Genomic DNA, 15,243 nt, shown 5'->3' on the forward strand with positions numbered 1-15,243 from the left:
TGCCTAGCTAGCTAGGACTTCACTTACATTTCTCATTCCTTGCTTCTTCTTTACTGCGGGCGAATAACTTTCTTAAATCCATCTAGGAGTTACAGTTTGAGTCAAATCAAAATCAAAATATTGTAATTAACAAATTGTTGTTGGCTAACGTCACCTACCTCACGCAGTGATTCGAATCCCTTCTCTCTCTCTCTCTCTCTCTCAACCGAAGTCTCGATCCACACGTGAATAAATCACCATATTAAGTAGCCATGTGCTCAGTTTCGTGGAATGAATACAGTAGCAATCAATTACCATACTAAGTAGTAGGTGCGCTGTTTTCTATGTTATGTAGAGTTAAAACTCTGAAGCGTTTTTTTTTATCGGTGAAATTTTTACTGGGGCACTGCAGATCAACAGTGGGGCACGTGCCCCAGTGAAATATGTCTGGTGACGCCTGTGGTGACTTGTCCAGGGTGTACCCTGCCTTCCGCCCGATTGTAGCTGAGATAGGCACCAGCACCCCCCGCGACCCCAAAGGGAATAAGCGGTAGATGAATGGATGGATGATATATACTGTACATACATATACACACATACAAGTATACACATATATACACATATACAGTACACACACATATGTATATATATATATATATATATATATATATATATATATATATATATATATACATATATATATACACAAATATATATATATATATACTTAACACAAATATAAACACAATACGTTTGTGTTTACTCCCATTTTTAAACAAGAACTTTCAGAAATTGTGTACGGATCCTAGCATTGTCATGCTGCAACATGAGGTGATGATTTCCAGTGAATGACACAAAAATGGGCGTCGTCACATCCCTGTGCATTAAAAAATGCCATTAATAAAATGCACTTGCATTCATTGTCCATAACATACTGCAGGCCTACCCATACCATAACTCCAACCACACCATGGTTTACTAGATTCACAACGTCTATGTTAGCAAACCACTCTCCCACACGACGCCACATACGCTGTCTGCCATTTGCCCTGAACAGTGAAAACCAGGATTCATCCGTGAAGAGAACATCACTCCAACATACCAGATGCTTTCGAATGTGAGTATTTGCCCACTCAAGTTGGTTACGACAACAAATTAGTCAGGTCGAGACCGCGATAAGGATGACAAGCATGCAGATGAGCTTCTCTGAGACAGTTTCTCACAGTTTGTGCAGAAATTCTTTAGTTATGCAAACTAATTTGTACCATGAATTGATTTACGTAGACCCCGGCTTAAACAAGTTGAAAAAACTTATTCGGATTTTACCATTTAATGGTCACTTGTACGGAATATGTACTAAACTATGCAATCTAGAAAAAAAAAATTCAATCAATCATTTAAAAAGCTGTCGTGGTGGCTGGTCTCAGACAATCATGGAGGTGCAACTGCTGGATGTGGAGGTCCCGGGCTGCTGTGGTTAGATGTGGTCTGCGGTTTTTGAGGCTGGTTGGATGTACTGCCAAATTCTCTGACACACCTTCGGAGACGGCTTTTGGTTGAGCAATAAACATTCAATTCACGAGCAACAGCTCTGTTGGACATTCCTGCAGTCAGCAGGCCAACTGCACGCTCCCTCAAAACTTGCGACAACTGTAGCATTGTGCTGTGTGATAAAACTGCACATTTCAGCGTGGCCTTTTATCGTGGAAGCCTAAGGCAAACCTGTGCAATAATAATGCTGTTTAATCAGCATTTTGATATGCAAAACCTGTGAGGTGGGTTGGTTTATTGTAGCAAAAAGGAAATGCTCACTAACACAGACTTAGACAGACTTGAGAACAATATTTAAGAGGAATCAGCCTTTAGTGTATATAGTAAAAGTTTTAGATCTTTGAGCTTAACTCATGAAAAATGGGAGGAAAAACCAACGTGTTTATATTTTTGTTCAGTATATTTATACACAATCACACACATAAAAATACATATACAAACACATACATATATAAACATATATATATATATGATACAAATATGTATACTTATACAAACACACATGTGTATATATATATATATATATATATATATATATATAGATATACTGTATGTATATACACGTATGTAAAGGGCTTTGAGTCACCAGAGAAACGCGCTATATAAATATAATTCACACTCAAAAACACACGCATATATATATATATATATATATATATATATATATATATATATATATATATATATATATATATATACACACACACACATTGACGGATCAAGCAAAGGCTTCACCATCTTCAGTCCTCAATTCAAAAGAACATCAATCCACCCATTTTTCTACCACTTGTCCCTCTCGGGGACGCGGGGGGTGCTTGGGCCTATCACAGCTGCATTCGACTTCACACAATTGTAATACTTGCCAACATAACACTGCACATGTGACAGTTTGAAATTCAAATTCCAAAATAATGCAATCATCACACAATAATATTAGATAAGTAAATTCAATGCAAATAATTCATTGGAGGTTTTCAGCAGGCATCAATTTGCTTGCGGTTTTCTTTTAACCACAATGATGACAATGATGTCATTCTCGTGATGGCTGCTCACTGCGGAGAAAGTGAGATCTGTGGCTGCAGCCCCCAGCGTTTTTCTCGTAAATAAGCATGTCCAATCTTCCGCTGCGTTCCATTAACACCAGACCACATCAACTTTAAAAGGCCCGGTCCAGCCACTCGCCGGCGACACAGGGCTGTTAAAAATAAAGGACCTCACACCGCACGTACAGTAAACGCCGCCATCCAGCTCACGGACCACACATCCATTCCCGACCACACAACAAGTCTCGTAAGGTGGACTAAGGACCTCGTACAACCTAACATTGTGTCCTTACTTGACTCTATGGAGAACCTTACACCTGTACTTCAAACCACTAAGATCTACGGCTATTTGGGTCCTCCCTCCAATGGGACCAGATAGGAAGAGCCCAGGATACACAACAGGAAGTTGAGTGAGGATGCCAGACCAGGAACAAGGAAGATTGACGGCAAGCAGATTTTTTTTTTTGGTTTCCAACTCCTTTTAGCGTCAGCCTGCAGACTGACTGGAACATGGCCACTGGAGAGGCCGGGCGCTGGCCAAAGAAACTCAAACGTCAAACGCGGTCTCCGCGCTTACCAATCAACACTGAGGGAGCGTCTCCGGTAAGAATGGGCTCGTTCCGATGTGGTCTTCTCAGCTTTGGCGGGACGTTCTTTGAGGGACAGGCGATGGGTAAACTTGGAGATTCCAGACTCAGACCTAAGAAAAGGGGACTGGAGATTAGGTTAGACAGTTTACAAGGTCATTGAAATAAAGCTCTCTAGGGTGTCATGCTCTGCAAATCAAAACTTCTGCTCCCAAACGCTGAAGAGTTCTTGTTCCAATAATCAGCCGGGAATTCTTATTTACGACACTGCCCGGGTCAACTTGAGCAAAAGGCTGATCAAATCCCCATGCAATCAGGCATCTGAATGCTAGCCAATAAACAACAACTTTATTTTTGTATTTGTTGAACATGATTCATATTCTCTGAGTCATATATTATTCAATTATGAACAGTATGGGCCTGATCTACTTAGACCCCAAATAACACGTGCTAAATAGTGTGTGCAAACTATAAAATTATTTGTACCATTTAGTGAGAAAGTTGTGGGTGATTTACTAAGACTGTATGTTCAGTTCAGTTCAGTTTATTTCGAACGTGCATACGATAGAATGTAATGCAGCACATAATTCCAGTTGTTTTATTAGAACATGTTCGAAAAGAAGTAGGAAGAAGCAGAGCTTATTTAATCCTACCCCTTTTCATACCAAAACAATTGTATCCAATTTCCTTGTTCTCTGTAACAGAACAGTGAACAAATAAATAATAAATGAATAGTATACCAATATATCAATTGATACTGTGCAAAAGTGGTACAGACCCCCATATTCGAATGAAAACATTGCGTGTATACCGGCGGTCACCATGGAGATACTCATTTGCCTACACGTTTAACCTTTGGCATTTTTTTTGCCATGCTGTTGAAATGTAGCACACTTATAATACTATGAACACTGTTTTCGAACCTTTATTGAAGCGCCATCTAGACAACAGAACCTACTTTTAGCACGCCTAATGTGTACTCTGGTAGGCACTGCTGTATTGTGATGGTGCGTCTGTAATGATCCAAATGAAATTATTTCATATTTTAAGTTATTTTTGTATTTATCATAAACACAAACAGTGAAAAAATGAATAATAAATAAATAATATACTAATACATCAATTGATATTGTGCAAAAGTGGTACAGACCGCCATATTCGAATGAAGATATTGCGTGTATACTAGCGGTCACAATGGAGATACTCATTTCCCTACAAGTTTATGGCATCACATGCTCCACAGAACCTACTTTTAGCACGCCAAATGTGTACTCTGGGAGGCACTGCAGCGTTGTGATGGTGCGTCTGGAATGATCCAAATGAAAGAAAGTGCATATTACAAGTTATTTTTTAATCTATCATAAACGGCGGTGTGGCGCGGTTGGATAAGTGGCCGTGCCAGAAACCTAAGGGTCCCTGGTTCGATCCATAGCTTCTACCAACCTAGTCACGTACGATGTGCCCTTGCGCAAGACACTCCACCCTTGCTCCTGATGGGTCGTGGTTAGTGCGTTGCATGGCAGCTCCCGCCATCAGTGTGTGAATGTGTGTGTGAATGGGTGAATGTCGAAATTCTGTCAAAGCTTTTTGAGTATCTTCAAGGTAGAAAAGCGCTATACAAGTATAACCAATATTACACACACACATAAAAAATAAAAATGCCAGCAGCAAAAAAATATCAATTTCATTTGTTTAATCAGCCCCTTAAGTCATCCAGCAGCATTGAAATAAATACATGACATTGCTGAATAGACAATACATCTAATAGTTTTATTTCAAACAGTCCAAACATGTTGACATGCACATAAATAGAACATTCTCTCTCTGTCAATCGTCTAACTTTGCAGTCATTTGTCTGTAACTTTGCCAGTCTGCACGTACTTTCCAAACATGCTGAATGTAGATGCAAAACAGCAGCTGCAGAACAGTGTCAGTCTTAATAAATCACACAGAAATTGCAAAATTGAAATATATATTTGTATCTCCTCCTCCCATGTTGTGGGCGTTTTGATAATCAGCATGTATTGCGCATATTCATGAAGGTAAACATGCTAAATAAATTGCACTCCGTATTTTGTTGATTGACGAGATGCAATCCTCTTAGCTTAGTCGCTCAGCTTTGCATGCGCTATCAAGTTTGTGTATTTTAGGACACGCAAACATTTAGTAGATCAAGTCCTATATGTGTACAAGTATATTAGGGCTGTCAAAGTTAACATCTCAACTCATGCGATTAATCACAAAAACATTATGTTATTTGTGTATAAACGGAGATTTTTTTTTCAATTATTATCATGCATGCAAGTAATTTACTGCGATTAATCACAATTACTCAAAATGCAAAAGTGTGATTAATCTGATTAAAACATGTACCTGTAATCTTTTCTCTACAAACCGATCTAATTTTCAGCTGAAGTGTTATTTGTTTTTTTTTAATTATCAGCAGAATTCTCCCTGCAATTTAAAAGTAACCCTGATTAAACAATTTTCCCTAATTAACAATTACAGTGATCTTTGATTTAGTAGTGGGGCGTTCAAGAGCAGCTAAAGCTCTTCGTTTTATTTCTGTTCTTGCAAACAAGAAAACACACAGCTTGAAAAGCTATAAAAGTTGGACATTTATTATTGATGACCAAAATGCATCCCAGACAAGTCAGCACCGCAGATTCATGTAAAGTACTAAAACACATTTAAATAGCAAATTACTCAATCAACGTGAAATATTATTGTCGGACACAAAATGTCATGGTGAAATATTTCCTTAATACTGTAACAATGCCAAAAGTTCCCAGAGGACACAAGGGAGGGTTGCAGACTAGGCCTTCCGTTTGCCAAATCATTTTTACAGGGGAAAAAAAAAAATCTTCTCGACTTGGTGGATAATTTGCCAGTTACACTTTTAACAGAAAATAGGATTCAAGGTAAATAAATTAAATCGCAAACGTTTTAACAGGTTAATGTGCGTTTTGTGTACTCATCGAAAAAACTAGACTGTTAGCTCAAGGCGTTTAATTCAAAATTAGAGCTATAAAAGTACATCAGAAGTCATTTAGATATTTTCACTCATTAGGGTTTGGTCAAAATATTGTATTATAACAAACAAAACTAAAGTTAAATAATAACAAACATATATTTTAACATTATCCAACATCAATTTCAGAAGTAAGGCACTTTTGCAGAAAACCGTAAAAAAGGCAACTATGACTTAATACTTTTCTTAAGTTGAGTTTGGTGGGTGTAAGAGAAATACATGTTTTAATGATTGGAATTGTCATTTCTGTTCCTTAAATTTGCCAAAACTAGCAAAGCCAAACAAAAGCCAACACACACCAACAATGGTCTTTTGAAAATGCATTTTTTTACAACACACTCAACTTAAGAAAAATATTAAGTCATAGTTGCGACCAGGTGGAGCTATGCTTTCCCATGCAAAGCTTGCAGAAAAATGTAGAAAGTTCCTTACTACTGAAAAAAATAAATAAATAAATAAAATAAAAAATAAAAATAAAAAATAAAAAATAAAATATATATATGTATATATATATATATACATATATTATGTATATATGTATGTATATTTGGTATAAACTCAACTCGTGGCGATTGGAGGAAGAATAATACTGAGTTGCATCCCAAGAACACCACACCTACTGTGAAGCATGGGGGTGGAAACATCATGCTTTGGGGCTGTTTTTCTGCTAAGGGGACAGGACGATTGATCCGTGTTAAGGAAAGAATGAATGGGGCCATGTATCGTGAGATTTTTAGCCAAAACCTCCTTTCATCAGTGAGAGCTTTGAATGGTTGACCAAATACTTATTTTCCACCATAATTTACAAATAAATTCTTTAAAATTCCGACAATGTGAATTCCTGGATTTTTTTTCACATTCTGGTTCTCACAGTTGAAGTGTACCTATGATGAAATTTGGAGACCTCTGTCATCATTTTAAGTGGGAGAACTTGCACAATTGGTGGCTGACTAAATACTTTTTTTGCCCCACTGTATAAACAGTAAAAAAAATAAAAAGATAGATAACAATAAGTTATCAATTGTTAGTTTCACATAGGCCTCACATCCGTGGAACTCTTCACCACTGGAGTTAAAGTCACAGTCGGAAATTAAACGTTTCTCCACAAAACTGAAAAACTGTGAGCACTAGAACTGGATGTAGTGTGGACAAATGGGGCCAATTAATTTCCATGTGGGTTTTTTTTGTACTTTTCTTAATTCTTTTGTATGTAATTTACACTTTTCTCAACTTTTTTTTTTTGATAGAAGTACTAAGACTTTGACATTGGTTACCTGTGGATAGCAAAGTTTAATTGTACTGAGCTGACGACAGGTTGTAAAGGGAGATTTTCGGGAGGGGCACTGGAATTCGGGATTCTCCCGGAAAAATCGTGAGGGTTGGCAAGTATGGACTCATCGTGTAAATACAAACTTCTCCATACGGGCGTATAATGGATACGGCAACAGTAGAAGTCACACTGATTTGCAGGTGTGTTATTTGTTGTGAGTTCATGCAAGGTTCATTTTGTACACCATGAAAATAAAACGATATAACTTTGTCTTGAATTTGAAAAAAAAACATTTTATTTTTCACAAAAGAAGAGTTCGGTGAATGCGCGTATGAAACTGGTGGGGTTCGGAACCTCCAACAAGGTTAAGAATCACTGTTTTATCATATCAGTATGTGGAATTAAATGATGGAATGGATTAACCAAAGAAATCAAACAAAGCACCAATGTGATTCACTTTAAGAGGCTGTTCAAACTACAAGTGTTCACAAAGTACACAGAACAAGAATTATGATGAACATCTTGATCATTTTTTTTCCTTTTTTGTTATTGAACAAATATTTATGTATTTAATGTGTATATTATTCATTTATCATTTATTTATTCACGCTTCTGTTACAGAGAACAAGGAAATAGGATAAAAGTGCTATGGCATGAAAAGGGTTAGGATTAAGGATTAAATAAGTTCTGCTTCTTCCTACTCCTTTTCGGACGTGCTGTAATGAAACAACTAGAATTGTGTAATGCATTACATTGTATCTTATGCATGTTTAGAATAAACTGAAACTGAACTGAACAGAAAATTTGGGATCATCAAAAACAGTAAGAAATCAAAATTATAATATATGAAGGCTTGAAATGACATTTCATTACATAGTTTCGTATTTAAAGTTGAATTGCTGACATCAATAAACTTTTGCGCGACGATATTCAAACTGTTTTAAGTTTCACCTGTATAATTTGTATGTGAGGTTCAAAGCAAGAATATTTTATAATAAAAAAGTAACAATATATAGTAATTCTAATAGTATGAGACACATATGGGATATACTGGAAATCATGTTTCTGCAGTGCAGCAAAAATATCAAATGGAATTTCAAGGAACTCGACTCAATTGCAATTCTACTTCCTGTTTGCAACCTCAATTTCAATTCAATGTGTGATTTACAAAAAAAAAAGATTCTCGCCAAACAATCCCAACTAATCACTTCATATTATTTGCTGCTTACAATTGTTACCATATCATATCTGAGTTATTGTGTAGAAATATGGAGAAATAACTACAAATGTGCGCTTCATTCACTAACTGTGTTACAAAAAAGATCAGTTAGAATAATCCATAATGTTGGATATAGAGAACATACAAACCCTTTATTTATTAAATCACAATTATTGAAATTCAACGATTTGGTGCATTTGCAAAAGGCTAAAATGATGTACAGAGCAAAGTATTATGTGCTACCCAAGAATGTACAACAATTCTTCTCAACAAAAGAGGAGAAATATAACTCTAGAGGAAAATCGAATTTAAAACATCTGTATGCTCGAGCAACACTTAAAACCTTTAGCATATAAGTACGTGGAAATTTATGGAATGGATTAACCAAAGAAATCAAACAAAGCACCAATATGATTCACTTTAAGTGACTGTTCAAACTACGAGTTTTCACAAAGTACACAGAACAAGATTTATGACGAACATCTTTTTCATTGAGACAAAGATTATTTATGTATTTAATCTTTGTTTCCTTACTAGGGTGTATATTATTTATTTGTTCACTGTTCTGTTACAGAGAACAAGAAAATGGGATACAATTGCTATGATATGAAAAGGGGTAGGATTAAACAAGCTCTGCTTCTTCCTACTCCTTTTCGGACGTGCTGTAATGAAACAACTGGAAAATATGTGATGCAGTACATTGTATAGTATGCATGTTCAAAATAAACTGAAACTGAAACTGAGCTGAACTAATAACATGCACGTTTATTACCTTCTTCCGAACAGACGGTAAAAAAAAAAAAAAACTACAATCATACAAACCCTGTTTCCATATGAGTTGGGAAATTGTGTTAGATGTAAATATAAACGGAATACAATGATTTGCAAATCATTTTCAACCCATATTCAGTTGAATATGCTACAAAGACAACATATTTTATGTTCAAACTGATAAACTTTTTTTTTTTTTTGCAAATAATCATTAACTTTAGAATTTGAAGCAGGCAACACGTGATAAAAAAGTTGGGAAATGTGTCATTAAATACTGATGAAGTTGAGGAATGCTCATCAGACACTTGAAGTGTTCTTTGGTCTGACGAGTCCATATTTCAAATTACTTTTAGAAATATTCGACATCGTGTCATCCAGACCAAAGGGGAAGCAAACCATCCTGACTGTTATTGACGCAAAGTTCAAAAGCCAGCATCTGTGATGGTATGGGGGTGCATTAGTGCCCAAGGCATGGGTAACTTACACATATGTGAAGGCACCATTAATGCTGAAAGGTACATACATTTTTTGGAGCAACATATGCTGCCATCTAAGCGCAGTCTTTTTCATGGGCGCCCCTGCTTATTTCAGCAAGACAATGCCAAGCCACATTCAGCACGTGTTACAACAATATGGCTTTTGATGTCTCCCATCGAAAATGTGTGGCGCATTATGAAGCGTAAAATACGACAGTGGAGACCCCGGACTGTTGAACGACTGAAGCGCTACATCATGGGTGTCAAACTCTGGCCCGCGGGCCAAATTTGAGGCAATAAGAAATTAACAGTAGAGCTGGCCCGCCGGTATTATACAGTGGCGGTGCCGCTGTATCACCGTATTCAACGCTAATTTTCATACTTGCCAACCCTCCCGATTTTTCAAGGAAAATCCCGAATTTCAGTGCCCCCCTGAAAATCTCCCGGGGCAAGCATTCTCCCGAATTTCCACCCGGACAACAATATTGGGGGCGTGCCTTAAAGGTACTGCTTTTAGCATCCTCTACAACCTGTTGTCACGTCCACTTTTCCTCCGTACAAACAGCGTGCCGGCCCAGTCACGTAATACATGTGACTTCTACACACACACACAAGTGAATGCAAGGCATACTTGGTCAACAGCAATACAGGTCACACTGAGGGTGGCCGTATAAACAACTTTAACACTGTTACACCACACTGTGAACCCACACCAAACAAGAATGACAAACACATTTCGGGAGAACATCCGCACCGTAACACAACATAAACACAACAGAACAAATACCCAGAACCCCTTGCAGCACTAACTCTTCCGGGACGCTACAATATACACCCCCGCTACCAACAAAACTCTATTTTGCATGTCACTATAAAGTTATATAAGCCTTGCTTGTTCAATATTCAATGCAAAACTTGTTTGGGTCCCTATTAAAATGTTAAGTTGTTCATTTTTGGCCCTTGGCTTTTTTCAGTTTAGAATTTTGGCCCACTCTGTATTTGAGTTTGACACCCCTGCTCTACATAAAACAAGAATGGGAAAGAATTCCACTTTCAAAGCTTCAACAATTAGTTTCCTCAGTTCCCAAACTTTTATTGAGTGTTGTTAAAAGAAAAGGTGGTGTAACACAGTGGTGAACATGCCCTTTCCCAACTACTTTGGCGTGTGTTGCAGCCATGAAATCCTAAGTTAACTATTATGTGCAAAAAAAAAAATTCAGTTGATGTGTTTGAACATCAAATATCTTGTCTTTGTAGTGCATTCAATTGAATATGGTGTGAAAACGATTTGCAAATCATTGTATTCTGTTTATATTTACATCAAACCCAATTTCCCAACTCATATGGAAACGGGGTTTGAAAATGACAAGCAGATTTCAGGACTAATGGCGCTCACCTAGGCAGTGAAATTAAAGGACATTTATAAAAAGTTATTTTAAGTGATTTTTAAAACTTGTTCGGGAAAAAAAAAAAACATTCATTTTGTAAGATTCCCCCAGGAAACGTTGCGTCCACCATGCCCTCGCCATGACCAGATTTCTCCGTGACATGACCTCACAGGATGGCTTATCTCGTAGAACAAACCCCCTCCTCCTCCGCCACCAGAACTTTCTTTCCCACTCCCACAACCTCTACCACTGACCCTCTGCCAGCGTCTCCAAAGACTTGCTTGACCTCAAAGACAAAAGAGGCATATTTTCCAGTATGACTCACCCAAATGAGGTGTGGGATTTTCGTCTCCCCCTTTTAATTGGTGGTATTAGGATCCTCCTTTAAGGGCTTTTAATTAAATTAGCAGCAGCGGGCTGCGAATGCCAGCTACTGGCGCCCGGTGACACTAATACCGCTTGACATCGGCGGTTGGAAAAAAAAAAAAAAAGATAAAGAAGAGCGATTATTTTGGCTGGTCATTGGTTATCATTACCACACACGTCTTGGCTCAGCACCAACGGTTACATTAGGAGCGCTGGTAAGACTTCAAACACGACATTGGGATCAAACACACGACAATAGGATGATGGCACCAGAATGTGTAGGATCACCACTTCAAACATGCGGGGTGGCAGCGGACATAAATGAGGGGCGCAGGGAATCCCTTTGAGGGGTTTAGGAACAAAAAGGGGGACATGTGAAGCAGGTGGGTCCTTGCGGAGTGAGGGAGCTGGATTGGGGGGGTGGGGGGGTTGTAATCTGTCGGCAACTGTCAGCCTGGGACCCTCAAACCTGGCAGCGGACCAAGCAGCTGTCTATGCAACATCATGGCGTAATGATGCAAGGAGGAGGATGCACAAGTCCGGTGCTTCTTCTCCACACTTTAGTGTACTTACAGTAACATAAAGTTAAAATTCCAATGATAGTCACGCACACACTAGTTGTGGTGAAATGATCCTCTGCATTTGACTCATTTTTCCCATGTTCCACTCCCTGGGAAGTGAGGGGAGCAGTGAGCAGGTTATTTAACCCCCAATTCCAACCCTTGATGCTGAGTGCCAAGCAGGGAGGTAACGGGTCCCATTTTTATAGTCTTTGGTATGACTCGGCCGGGGTTTGAACTCACGACCTCCCAGTCTCAGGGCGGACAATCTAACCGAAAGGCCACTGAACTGGTGGTGAGCACACCTGCAAGAAATACCCACTAGTATCTGGCTTTTATCACATTGATAACAGATTGTGACGCGATCAGATGTGAAAAGGTAAAAAAGGAAAGTGGACGTGTGTTACCTGATCATGAGTTACAGATGGCGAGCCATGGTGTCAAAACAGTGCTAAAATTGGACTTTATTATAAAAAGTCAAATACAAATAAGGCAACAAGAGAAGTATCCAACACTTCTATTTTGTAAAGTAAATCAGAACAGCTGATATGGGCATCTACATCAACTACCGTATTTTTCGGGGGCCACTGGATGCAAACACTGGCGTCCACTTTTTAATGAATTCACCTTCTTTGAATGGCTTTACCGCCCTCTTTAAGGGAAACACCCGAAAATCAGTACCCCTCCCGACAATCTCCCGGGGTAATAATTCTCCCGTTTTTTCACCCAGACAACAATATTAAGGGCGTGCCGTGATCCCACTGTCTTTAGCGTCCTCTACGACTTTCTTTAGCGTCCTCTAAAACTTGCCGTCTCGTCCCCTTTTTACCATACAAACAGTGTGCCGGCCCAATCACATACTGCATGAGGCTTAAGGCACACGGAAGGAACTGCAAGACATACTTGATCAACAGCCATACAGTCCACACTGAGGGTGGCCGTATAAACAACTTTATCACTGTTACAAATATGCGCCACACTGTGAACCCACACCAAACAAAATTGACAAACACATTTTGGGAGAACATCCACACCGTAACGCAACATAAACACAACAGAACAAATACCCAGAATCCAATGTAGCCCTAATTCTTCCAGGGCTACAATAGGGGACGGTGTTAGGGGTGGGGGGTGTATATTGTGTAACGGTGCGGATGATCTCCCAAAATGTGTTTGTCATTCTTGTTTGGTGTGGGTAATCACTACTTGTAACAGTGGTAAAGTTGTTTATACAGCCACCCTCAGTGTGACCTGTATGGCTGTTGATCAACTATGTCTTGCAGTCACTCACTGCGTCTGCAGAAGCCAAATGCAACATGTAGCTGGGCTGGCACGCAGTTTGTATATACTGTAAAGTATGCTAAAGGCTGTGGCTCCATGGCGCCCCCTATTATTGTTGTTAAAGTGAAATTCAGGGGACTGATTACCCCTTGAGGGGTTTCGAAAATTGGGAGTCTCTCAAAAAAAATCGAGGGAATGCAAGTATGACGCTGTAAAGCGCTGTTCATATAAAACTCGCGGGCTGCACCAACATTAAATCTTCATATATAAGGTGCGGGCCGCAAAATAACAACTCGCGGGGCGCATTTGGCCTACGGGCCGCGTGTTTGAGACCCCTGGCTTAAAGGGTCCAACAGGAAACAATGACTTGAGCACTGGCAGAACATTCATACTTTGTTATCCAGTTGTTGTTAAAAGTCAGATTTTCACTATTTATTTTGGTTATTTTGAGGGTTGAATGCATAACCTTCTTCTACTCACACCAATGTAGCTTCATTGTGACACATTCTCCGCTGTTGCCCCCTGCGGGTTGGCGGGAGTACTACATGCATGAGCAACCCTGGTTTTAATGGTTTCGTCAAGCCTATTGGGGTGATGTTCGATGGGCCAAATGAGAGGTTTTGGGCGGGCTGGTTGTGGCCCGTGGGCCGCCAGTTCAATATGATAAGTCGACTGTTCTTCAAAAGGTACCCAGTTTGGTGGTAACAGTCCCCACGGACTGGCTCTGACCAGGAGTTAGTGCGAGTTAAAGTGACGAATCAGAAAGGAGGGGACTTGCTTGCGGGTTAATGGGTCAGACACAATAAATAATGATGGTGGTCAAACGAGCGTCTGTTCTCAATGGGCACTTGGCGTCATTTAGCCTTTCTCGAAGAGAAATGCCTCAAGCACTTGCTCACAGCAGAACATTCATTCTTTGTCGTCCAGTAATTGTTAAAAGTCTGATTTTTCGAAATTTATTTGGATTTTTTTCAGGGTTGAATGAAGTCTTGCTTTACTCACCCCACTGCCGCTTCACTGTGCCACATATGCCTCGCTGTTGCCCCCTGCGGGGTGGCAGGAGTACTGCATACATGAGCAACCCTAGTTTTAATGGCGTCAAGTCAATTTGGGTGATGGTCAGAGGGACAATTTTAAAGCTTTGGCGGGCTGCAAGTGGCCCGCGAGCCGCCAGTTGAATAGACCTGGTAAACACTTTGTGACTACTGGAGAGGAATTGTCTTGCCTGGCTTGACGTGACCCGAACATAAGACGGTATTTCTCAAAAAAGATGTAAACCAGCAGAGGCGATGTTCATTCAGTTTAAAGCAGTGGTGTCAAAGCCGTTTTCACTGAGGGCCCAAGCGGGCCGATTCAAACAGTGAAAACTAATATTAAACAACTTGTTTATGCATTTTATTACAAGGTTTTTTTTTAAACTAAAATGTAAAAAAAAATATGGTAAGTTTCAATCATTTCACCTCAAAATTTAGTGTATATCACTGTAAATGGAAAAACAGTAATGCTGTTTTTATGGTAAAATAAAGACATCAATTTGCTTTACTGTAAAATAAAAAAAGGCAATTTTACAGTAAAATTTGGGCACTTGAGCTGCCAAGTTGTTGTTTTTTTTAACTGCAAATCAACATTTATCCATGAACATATGGAGAAGCTGCTGATGGCGTGTTTGACGGAGAAGGAGATACAAGGTAAAGGCTTTACGTACATTACTTCTTGGAACG

At 39.1% G+C, this 15,243-nt stretch overlaps 1 protein-coding gene across 1 annotated transcript in view; it reads right to left on the reverse strand.

Moving 5' to 3' along the window:
- The window catches only part of LOC133558156 (ankyrin repeat and fibronectin type-III domain-containing protein 1), a 150,885-nt gene that overhangs the window by 114,221 nt on the left and 21,421 nt on the right, over positions 1–15,243 (reverse strand). Inside the window, exon 2 of the mRNA XM_061909321.1 lies at positions 3,151–3,273. The gene's annotated coding sequence lies outside the window, so the exon portion shown is untranslated. The remainder of the gene's footprint in view (positions 1–3,150; positions 3,274–15,243) is intronic.

This window comes from Nerophis ophidion, linkage group LG08, assembly GCF_033978795.1.
Source record: "Nerophis ophidion isolate RoL-2023_Sa linkage group LG08, RoL_Noph_v1.0, whole genome shotgun sequence".
Classification (NCBI taxonomy): domain Eukaryota; kingdom Metazoa; phylum Chordata; class Actinopteri; order Syngnathiformes; family Syngnathidae; genus Nerophis; species Nerophis ophidion.